Raw genomic sequence first — 9,502 nt, 5'->3', positions numbered from 1 at the left:
GGCACCGGCACCGCCTCCCGCCTGAACGCGGTTCCCGGGACGGCCGGAGCGGGTTGGGGAAGGGGGGGGGGGGGGGGGGAAACAGGGCAGCCCCCGGGGGAGGTGGAGCCGAGGAGCCCCGGAGGGAACCGAGAAGCTCGGCCCCGCCGAGGGGACCCGAGCGTTTGCCCCCGAGGGGGAGCGGGAGGTCGGGTATCACCACCCCGGTACCGGGGGTTCCCTCGGGGGAACACGAACCTGCTGTGGAAGGGACCCTGGGGATCTTGAGCGTTGCCCGGGAGGGGACCCAAGCCTCCCCGGGGAATACACCCACCCCAACGTACGCAGGGAGAGGAGCCGAGCACCCTCCGGGGACGGGACGTGGGCATCTCCCGTGGAAGGGACATCTCCCGTGGCATCCCTGGAGAGGGGACTCCAAGCACCCCCTGCACCCAGCCCAGTATCCCCAACCCCGGCTCTGCCGTGGGCATATTAAGCCGGTAATTAGGAGTCGGGTTGAGGCAGGAGCAGAATTAGGGCCAAATCCTGTTCCCATCAAAGCCCCCACTGACGTCCTGACAGCCGGATCAAAGGTGAGTTGGGCTCATTCCTGCGAGGGCCAGCCGCCGCTCAGCGCACGTCACAGAGCTAATGCACACGCGGATCTCTCTCCATAGGTGACCCAGGACGGGAATAGCAGCAGCAGCGGCGGCACCATAAATTAGCAGCAAAGCATCTCCGAGCCGCTCCTTCTTCAGAAGTGCCATCTGGTGAGATTGTTTTCGGAGTAGTTATTTATTCCTCACTTTTAAGTGTCTATAGGCATTTTTTGGGATGACCTGCGAGGCCGGCTCTGCCCCCGCAGTCTCTACGAGGCTCCAGGAGAGAACAGCCGCTTGTTCCCAAACCTAAATAAAGAGCAGCTCTGCTGCGAATACTCTGACGCTCATTTCTGAAATCTGTTTGCAGCTCAACAGATCGTGCTGGGTAATTACATTATGCGAGTGCGCGGTACCAGCAGTGGGAATCCAATGCGCTGCTCTCCTCATGGAAAAAACCAGCCTGGCTTTCGGCAGAGCCGGGGCTGGAAAACCCTCGGCTTTGGGCTCGCTCTCGTGCTCTTATCCGTACCATGGGAAATTCGGAGAGCGTTTCCACCCGGCAGCTCGCTCCTGCTTGTGTCGTGCTGAGTCCCCGCAAAGCCACCCATGCCAAATGTCACTGCGGCCGAGGGCACGGGCAGCATCGCGGCTGAGCAGGGACCACCACCCCAGCCAGAAATGTCTTTTTTTCCCCAAAATTCACTCTGGAAACACCCCTCCCGCAGATAACACAGGGGGACAGCCAGGCAGGGGCCAGGCGCGTGGCAGAGCTGCCGTTCGGCTCATTTAGTCCAACTCGTAAAATATTTTAGGGGTCGGGAAGGGCGCGAGCGGGACACGGCCCCGTCGCTTGAGGACGAGTCAGTCCTGCTGAGCGTGTCCTGCACGGCCCCTGCCCCATCGCTTGCACCCTCCCGGCCTCGTTTAATACAAAAATACGGTAACACAGCGCCTGCCTTGCCGCAGAGGCTAAATAAAGCAGCAGGAAGAGCTCTTGAATACCAGCAAGGCGATATATAAACATGTACGTGGATGGCACGTATGCTAATGCTGTTATATAGCCTAAGAGAAATGCTGTGTCTCGTATCGACGTGAGATGCTTTCATGGCCGGAGGAGAGTCGCCCGGAAAAGCCACGCTCGCCATGAGCCGCCCCAGGGTCCGACGTTGGGAGAGCTCGGAAAGATGGACGTTAGCCAGTGTCCGGTCTGCCTCTCCTCTTTGTGAAAGGAAAAGCCCAAAGATTCCGGTGACATTTCTCTTTAACAATTCTGGAATTAATCTTGCTCGAAGTCCCAAGAAGCGGAAACACAGATGGAAAATGTAATAAATGGAACTGGTTTGGGTTTTTTTTTTTTTTTTTTTTGGACAAGGTTTAACTGAGCTAATTGCATTGCTAGGCGTATCTCAAAAAAAAAAAAAAAGGTGTTGTGGTTATGACTGAAAATACCATTCACATAAAATATACAGATTTTTCTCGCACTAGATATATTTATATTAAGAGGACGGGAAATAGCAGCTGTTCACTGTGATCCTGCATTATCATCAGCCCAATATCTTCCATCCCAGCATTTCAATAACAGCATTGTTAATGGCAGGGATGGTCACACAAACGGGTGAGCTCTCTTATCTCATACATAGTTTCCCTATGATTTTGCTAATGGGATAAAAATTATAAACAAAGCAACAGAGTAACAACTAAATCCATCCGGGTCTCAGCACCCGGCTCCCTTTCCCAAGGGCTGACGCTTTTAGGGGATCATTTGCAAATTCCCTGGGGCTGTGCCGACCCATGGTGTACTGCTGTCGGTGCTCAGCATCCACCCGGCTGATTTTTAGCATGTCCTGCTAGGAAAATTTACCCTGGACTAACAGCACGGGGACTTCGGCGTCCGCCTGCGATGCTCGGCTTTCGGGAGGGCAGCCAGCGAGCCTGGTGGGGTGCGTTTGGGGACAGGGATGTCACCGCTGTTTGACGACGGCTGGCACGGCATCAGGGCCCCGGCTCTGGCTGCAGCTGAGATTTAGAAATTCTTCCCTGGACCAGACGGGAAAACAAATCCCAGCTACTGTGAACGGGCTGCGCTCGGGCTGGGGATGGTTTCTCAGCCCATAAGGGGAAGAAAATAAATAAAGAAACCCCGGCGCAGAGCCACAACAGCCGGCGCGTTGCTATAAACTCCAGCGAGGAGCTGGACCTTGATCTGTTTCTTGCATTTCACGGGGGATTTCCAAGGAAGTTCTTCCTCCCTCCCCATCCAGGCTGGGGCGGACGCGTTCCCCCCCCGGCACGGGAACAACCGGGACGGAGGGACAGAGCCGAGTGCCGGGGAGCGGGTGCTTCCTCCGGCGTTTTCTGGGCCCTTTAGGACAATGCCGTCTGATTTTTGGCCAGAAATACCCACTTCACAGAGATATAATCAAGCCTTCACTTTAACTGGGTTTATTATTAAATGCCTGGGCACACATCGGGACCCCTCCTCAGGGTTTTTGCCCTAATGCTGCCCCACTTTGCTATTTGCCTGCATGTACCCCCCCGGGACAGCCACCCCCCCCCGACAGCCCCAACTCCATCCATTCCAGTCCATCCCAGTTGAACTAGTCAGCGAGCTGGGAAAGCCGGTAACCAGCACGCAGGAGCCAGCCCTGGATGGTGCTAAGCATCCCCAGCTGGCCCCAGGGAAAGGGGGAGCTTCCCGGGGTGGGGGGGGGGGGTTTGGCCCAGGGACACCCCAGCTCAGTACCCGGGTGGTGGCTGGGAGCGGGATGACCCGTCGAGCGTGCCGGCGGTGGCACGTAGCCGTTGGCACCGGAGCAGGAATGCCAGAAATGCAGAACCACCCCCGGCTCCCCGGCCGTCCCGGGGATGCTCACAGAGGGGGTGCTGCCGTCAGGTTTTGGCTGGGGTCGGAGGTGGGGGGGGTATTAGCATATTTAACTAGAACCCCAAATCTCCCTCTCTATTTACCCTGTTATCCCCTCTCTTTGCTTGGGAAGTCAGCAAGGATGAAAATAAAAAGGGGTTTCATGAGATCTAAGTCAAACGGGGCTGGAAAGAGAGAAAATCCAGCCTGAATACACAAGTATTGGAAACATCAAGAAAATCTAAGCATGCATCCTGGCGGGGAGGCATCCCCCCCTGCTTGCCGCTCCGCCAGTAGTGCTGATACGGTATATTCTGCTAATCTACCCCACAGTATTTACAGCTGCCTATAACCCAGGATCCTCTTTAACATCGAGTTGCAGCAGCCGGATGCGATTAGAGCCTGTGAGATTCCTCGGGAAGGCCGGATGGAAAGGTGGGATCGCTTCCCCGCCACCGGACCCCCGGCTCCTCGCCCAACCCGGGACCCCGAGCTGGGTTTTATTACCAAGTTATTGATAAACCTGCCGTGAGATGGGCAGGTCTGGCTTTGCTGCAGCCCCCCTGGCCCATCGCACGGCGAAACACAAGCTGCGCTCAGCATCTCTGCAGCCCCCCCGGTAGAAAAGCCCGTGCCCCCCCTTCCCGTCCCTGCTCCCCCATCCTTTCCCTTTCCTGGGGCCCTAAAGGGGCTTTTTGGGGGCTCTGGGTGTGGGGGTTATTCCCAGGGTTTGCTCTCAGCCTGCCAGAGCTGCTGAAAAGCCCGTGGAAATGTGTTATAAAGCAGGAAAGGCAGCGGCCGGCGGGGAGGGGCAGACAGGGAGGAAAGATCACAGAAGTGGGGGAATATTTTTAGCCCGCCTGTGTGCCGGCTTCTCTCGGCGAGCTTTAGAGCTGCTCGGCTGACTTCAGTCACATCTGATGGAGGGGCAGACGTCTTAGGGCTGCTCCTGTCCTCTGAAACAGGAGAGAAATCCCAGCAAGGGCCCCCCCGGGGGGGGTCGCCAGCAGCCCCAATGCTATGAGACATCAGAGAATCCACAGCAGGGTGGTGGGGTGGGAGGAAAACTGGTCTGTGGATTTCTCTGCTGAAAAATAACTGCAATTTGTGCAATTTGGGTGTTGCACATCCCAGCCTCGGCAGCCCGGCAATCCGGTTCCCCGCTCGGTGCTCACCGGCGCGCACGTGCTTTCCATCGCAGCCCTTGGCCAGCGGGTTTTGATTATGAGCTTGCAGAAGCCAGCTAACCTCTCAGCAGGGCGAACTCCAGGAACGGAGTTACGAAGCCGCACGTTTCGCTGCAAACCTGATCCGGGAGCAGAGGGAAGGAGAAAGCGACATCGGGAATGAATTGTGCACGAGGGGTCACGCACCAGCCTCCCATTCGCACTGGGGGAACTGGAGACCCTCCAACGTGCTTCCTCTGCTGGAGTGACTCCAGTTGCACCCTCGTGTTCTAAGCCGACGGTTAGATTAGGCTTTCGCCATAAATATATTTAAACCAGCCACAACGCCAGTGCAGGAGGACACAGAAGGCCCCGTTACATGGGGCAGTACGGGCTCAGCATCACCTGAATCCCCAGCGCCGTGCCAGGGGCTGCCCCGACACGCCAGGGAGATGCTTTTCTTTGCACGGGGTGGTTTAAAACAACCCGCAGCTGCCTGTTGCCAGCACAGGTTTCAGGCGTGCGTTGCAAAGTGGATGATGTTCCCCCATATCCCCAGGGAGGGTGGAGAGCCAGGAGTGCGGGTGGGCAGCTTTTTGCCCAGGGAACCAGGACTCTGGCTTCGTGCTTTGTAAATACACAGGATTACAGCAGGGAAAAGCCAGCCCGGGCCACCCGTGTCCGTCCCCCCGCCTCTGCCAGCCCCAGGGACAAAGCACCCCAGGGAACCCGAGGCAGCGAGGAGCTTGGCCGTGGCCCGATGTATCCATCACCCATTTATCAATGATTTACCGCCGCTGTGAAGTGCTGTTTGTGCTGCCGGGGCTTCCCAGCGGCCCCCGGCCAAGGTCAGCGCTCCGCTCGTCGGGGGGGACAGACGGACGCCGAGGGGGGAGAGGAGCCGGGAGCCCGCGCGGTGCCGGTGGGCACGAGGCAGGAGCAAAGCAGAGCCCCCTCGCGCCCCGCCGGCGCGACGGGCTCATCCCGAGCATCCCTCTTCCCGCCGTGCTCGAGGATCCTGGGGCAGCCGGGGACATCCACCTAACCCCGCTCTTCCACCCCGAGGGGTTACGGGGCCGGTGCAAACAGCCCTTGCCAGGGCTCCGCGTCACGGGGAGGGGGGATGGAAACCATCCAGCGGCTCCTGGAGCCGGGACTGGGAACCGCTTCCCACCGGGGTCACCGGCACAGCGGCCGTCACGGCCTAAAACCGTCCCCGCGAGCACCGGCACCCGCGAGGCGCTGGGGTGTCGGCGCTGGACCGTGCCGGGCACCTCGCACAAAGGGTTCCGAAGGTGCCGGCGGTGCAGGGCAGGATTTGTGCAATTACTCTGCTTTTTGAAGCAGCTGCGGCATCCTTTAAATGCCCGACCAAAATGCAAATCGATTTTTAAGCAATGGACTAGGCAGGCCTCCACTAGTACCCATAGCTTGGCTAATATTTAGCTACTGGGCTCCCGCGAATAGCTTCTTAATCCCTTTGTATTTCATTAATGGCGCGCGGGACGCAGCCTGCTGCAGCTGAGCTCCCCGAGCACGTCGCTGGGGTCCCCGCAGCCCCGCGTCCCTTCGCTCTGGCCACCTCCTTTTTTCTCCCCCCTCCACCCGGTGTCTCTCCTTCCCCCCCTTCCCTCGCTCCATCCCACCCCCACCTGCACCCCAAGGACACCCCCCTCTGCTCCATCATCCCCGGGGCCAAAAAAGCCATTTGCGAGGCTGCGTGGTGAACCAGCGCTGAGCACCAGCTCAGAAACAACCGCGGGCTTTGGCTGAGCTGTTTGCGCCCCGGGACATCTCACCGGAGAGATGGCATCACCAAGTGCACCAGCACCCATGGGGGAAGCTGGAGGGGGGCACCGCATCTGACCCCTCTCCCAGAAAAGGCTTGAAACCCCACAGCTTTAGGCACCGATTGCAAATATCTCACTGCTGTTGCAGCAAATGCTTTATTTATCTCCTTACTTATTTAGCTGTGAATTAATATCAGAGGCTCGAGACTGTCCTGGTAAATCTATGATAAGTGAGCAAATGCATTGGAGGGGTTGCAAAACTGCAGTGCATGATTTCAGTGTATTTGCCGCCGCAGTGTTTTGGGTCGCTCCTTTTGCAGAGGATGCATGTGCAAATGCATCTGTATATGTATATATACATATATATATAGGTATGCACACACACATGTATGTAAAGCCCAGGGAACTCAGCATTTCCCCAGTGCCTGCAGCTGGCATCTCCCCTGCCAATACCCACATCGCTCTATTTTGCAGGCAGCTCGTGCCAGCGTGCCAAGATCCCGGCCACCACCAGCCAAGCTCTACCAGCCCGCGGGCTCCCCAGGCCCCCAGTTTCGGGGTAGGACCCCCCCCCCCCTCCAGCACAAAGGGCTGCTTTGGGGTGCAAGGGGGGGGCTCGCCACCCTGGCAGAGGTGTGTGGGGTGCCTGGAGGACGGCAGCCTCGCTTTTTCAATTACCGGCTGCCGAATTTGTTGGCATGCTGCTGCTGCAAGACCATCACCCGGCGTCAAGGCGGAGGGTGCCTGAGGTCAGAGCAGCGCTTCCAGCACCCGCTGCCCTCCCTCCCTTCTCTGCAGCACCAGCAGCAAGAAACGCACCGTTTTGTTTTGGTTTTAAGGGCGATTTTCAGTGGAAACATTTCCCAGACACGCCATTTCCCCGGGAAGCGGCAGCTGTGCAGTCTCCGTCCCGCCGCGGGTTTCCCCTGCCAGCTCGCGCATGCGACTCCCAATTAATCGCACAAAGAAAAGAACATGTTTAAACGGTGAGTCAGGCGCAAGCACGGCCCCACGCCAAAATGATCAACCCCAGCTTTCCACCCGGCGTGGTTATTCTGTCCCAAAGAGCACGTACCCCTCGGGAAGCCGGCGAAGACCCCCCCAGGGAGGCGTGGGAAGGCAGGGCAGGCAGGGCTCGGGTATTCGGATGGGTCGGGGGGACACCGAGGCCGGGTCGGGCTCGAGGAATTGCCGGGGACCAGCCCGCTCGGGAAGAACCAGACGGTTTCCATCCTGGATTCCTCCAGCATCGTGGATGGGAGGCCCCGGGGTGAACGCGTTGCCCAGGCTACCCACCGTTGGGTGCTGTGGGTGCCCCAGCATCCCACGGATAGAGGAGCGGACCCAATGCTGACCCCAACCCAGGGTCCCACATCTCCAGGAGGGAGTTTGCTCGGTTTTCAGACCCCTGAGAACTCCCTGGGGCTGCCGGTGGCCCCTGGGCTGGAGGAAGCCGGGGTGCTCACTGGGAGCCCAGGCTCTGGTTTCATTAAAGCAAACTGGGAGGGAAAAAGCCGGCTCACCCTTCCCCGCGTCTGCGCCCGGGAGCCGGCACGGGATGGGAGGGAGGAACCGCGGCTTTGGGGACCCAGCTGGGCCACCCCAAAAATGTCCCAGCCCCCCCAACCCTTTTTTGGGGTCCCACCCCAAAAGCGGGTGCTGCAGCCCTCGCCTACGTGCCCGGCGGAGGGGGTATTTGCACCGCAGCACCCGTGCCCCCGGGCAGGGCGTCATCAGTGCAAGCCCCGATCAGCAACACCCTCATCTGCTCTCATGCATGCTCACATTTTCATGACACCCTAAAAATCCCCAGGAGGTTTTGGGGGTGCTGCACGCAGCCGGGTTCCCACCGCAAACACCCCAGGGCAGCGGCAGGAGCCGGCACCGTGCCGCTGGCCCGGGTGCTCTCCACTTTGCAAACCCAAGCTGTTTATGAGCTGTATGAGCACAATAAAGCAAAAGCAGCTGTGGCTACTACCTCCTTTTATGTAATTTTTTTTTTTTTCTTTCCCCCTTCTCTGAATTTTTATGATCCAGATATAAAGCCCTGGGAAATACAGGTTTAGAGTAGAGCACTGACACCCATTAATGCAGGGGCATGAAATGCAGTGCCCCGACTCTCATCCATCCCAGGAGCTGGAGGTAGGGATGGGGATGACGGCGGTTCTCACCATGCCAGCGTGCACACAGCCTCTGCACCCCAGGGCACTTATTTCCAACGAACTTTTTTTTTTTTTTTTTTTAAGAAAATACTAAAAATAAAGTGCCTGAAAGCCAGTGACAGGCAGCAGGGGAGAAATCCCAGGTGTTTCTCATTCGGCCCTGCCACGGCTCATGTTTGCACAACCCTGCCCCATGCCAACATTTCTTTGCCCAAGGCCTTACCCAAACAAAGGCAAATGGGTGAAGGATGCTGTGGGCATCGCAGGAAAGGACTGGGAAATAATACTGTCACCCTCACCGAAACCCTGCTTTGAGCATCGCTGCCGGCTCCGATTGCTTTGTCAGCACTTGCTGTATTTAGGATTAGTGTATTTTTGCTTTTTTTGGCTTTTTGGAGAAGAGCTTTCAGCTTCAGAGCTAAGAGCAGGAGAGAAAAGCAGGGCATTAATATTAGAATGCCATCACATCTCTGAGGCCAGGGACACCCTCGGGGAGCGACCGCAGGAGGGGGTTTCTGCCCACCAAGCACCCACCGAGCTGGACCAGGGGCCATGGCCTGGCAGGGGAAAGCATGCCGGAATATAGATATATTTTTTCAAAGTATAACAGAAAAACAGGGTTAAGCTGATTTCCCACCCCATCCTTCACACCCCAGGCTGTGGCAAAGCTGCTGTTTGCACCCCGGCATTGCTTGACCCTGGGGCTGGGCTGGCACCGTGGGGACCCAGGCACCCCAGCTGGGACACTGGCTCTGTCCCAGCACCTGCCCTCTTGCACCTATGAAATATTGGAGCTTTTCTAACTCAGCTGAGCAGGCTCCTAAAATCTGCTGGGAACCTGCCCGGGTTGTGGGTTCGTACCCCCACGGGCGAGCTCAGCTCTCCCGGTGTTCGCCTGCCATGTTCTCGGTGCCGTCCCCCCCAACGTGGAGCAGAGGGA

At 58.0% G+C, this 9,502-nt stretch overlaps 1 long non-coding RNA gene across 1 annotated transcript; it reads left to right on the top strand.

The window, feature by feature from the left end:
• Nucleotides 1-133: 133 nt before the first annotated feature.
• On the top strand, nt 134-2,062 carry LOC115336134. Its single transcript, XR_003921625.1, has 2 exons — nt 134-572; nt 657-2,062. It is a non-coding gene; the product is annotated as an uncharacterized LOC115336134 (long non-coding RNA).
• Nucleotides 2,063-9,502: the final 7,440 nt, after the last annotated feature.

The sequence above is a fragment of the Aquila chrysaetos genome, chromosome 2 (genome assembly GCF_900496995.4).
Source record: "Aquila chrysaetos chrysaetos chromosome 2, bAquChr1.4, whole genome shotgun sequence".
NCBI lineage: Eukaryota > Metazoa > Chordata > Aves > Accipitriformes > Accipitridae > Aquila > Aquila chrysaetos.
Note: the sequence above shows the minus strand (reverse complement) of the source record. Positions and strands in the feature narration are given on the sequence as shown.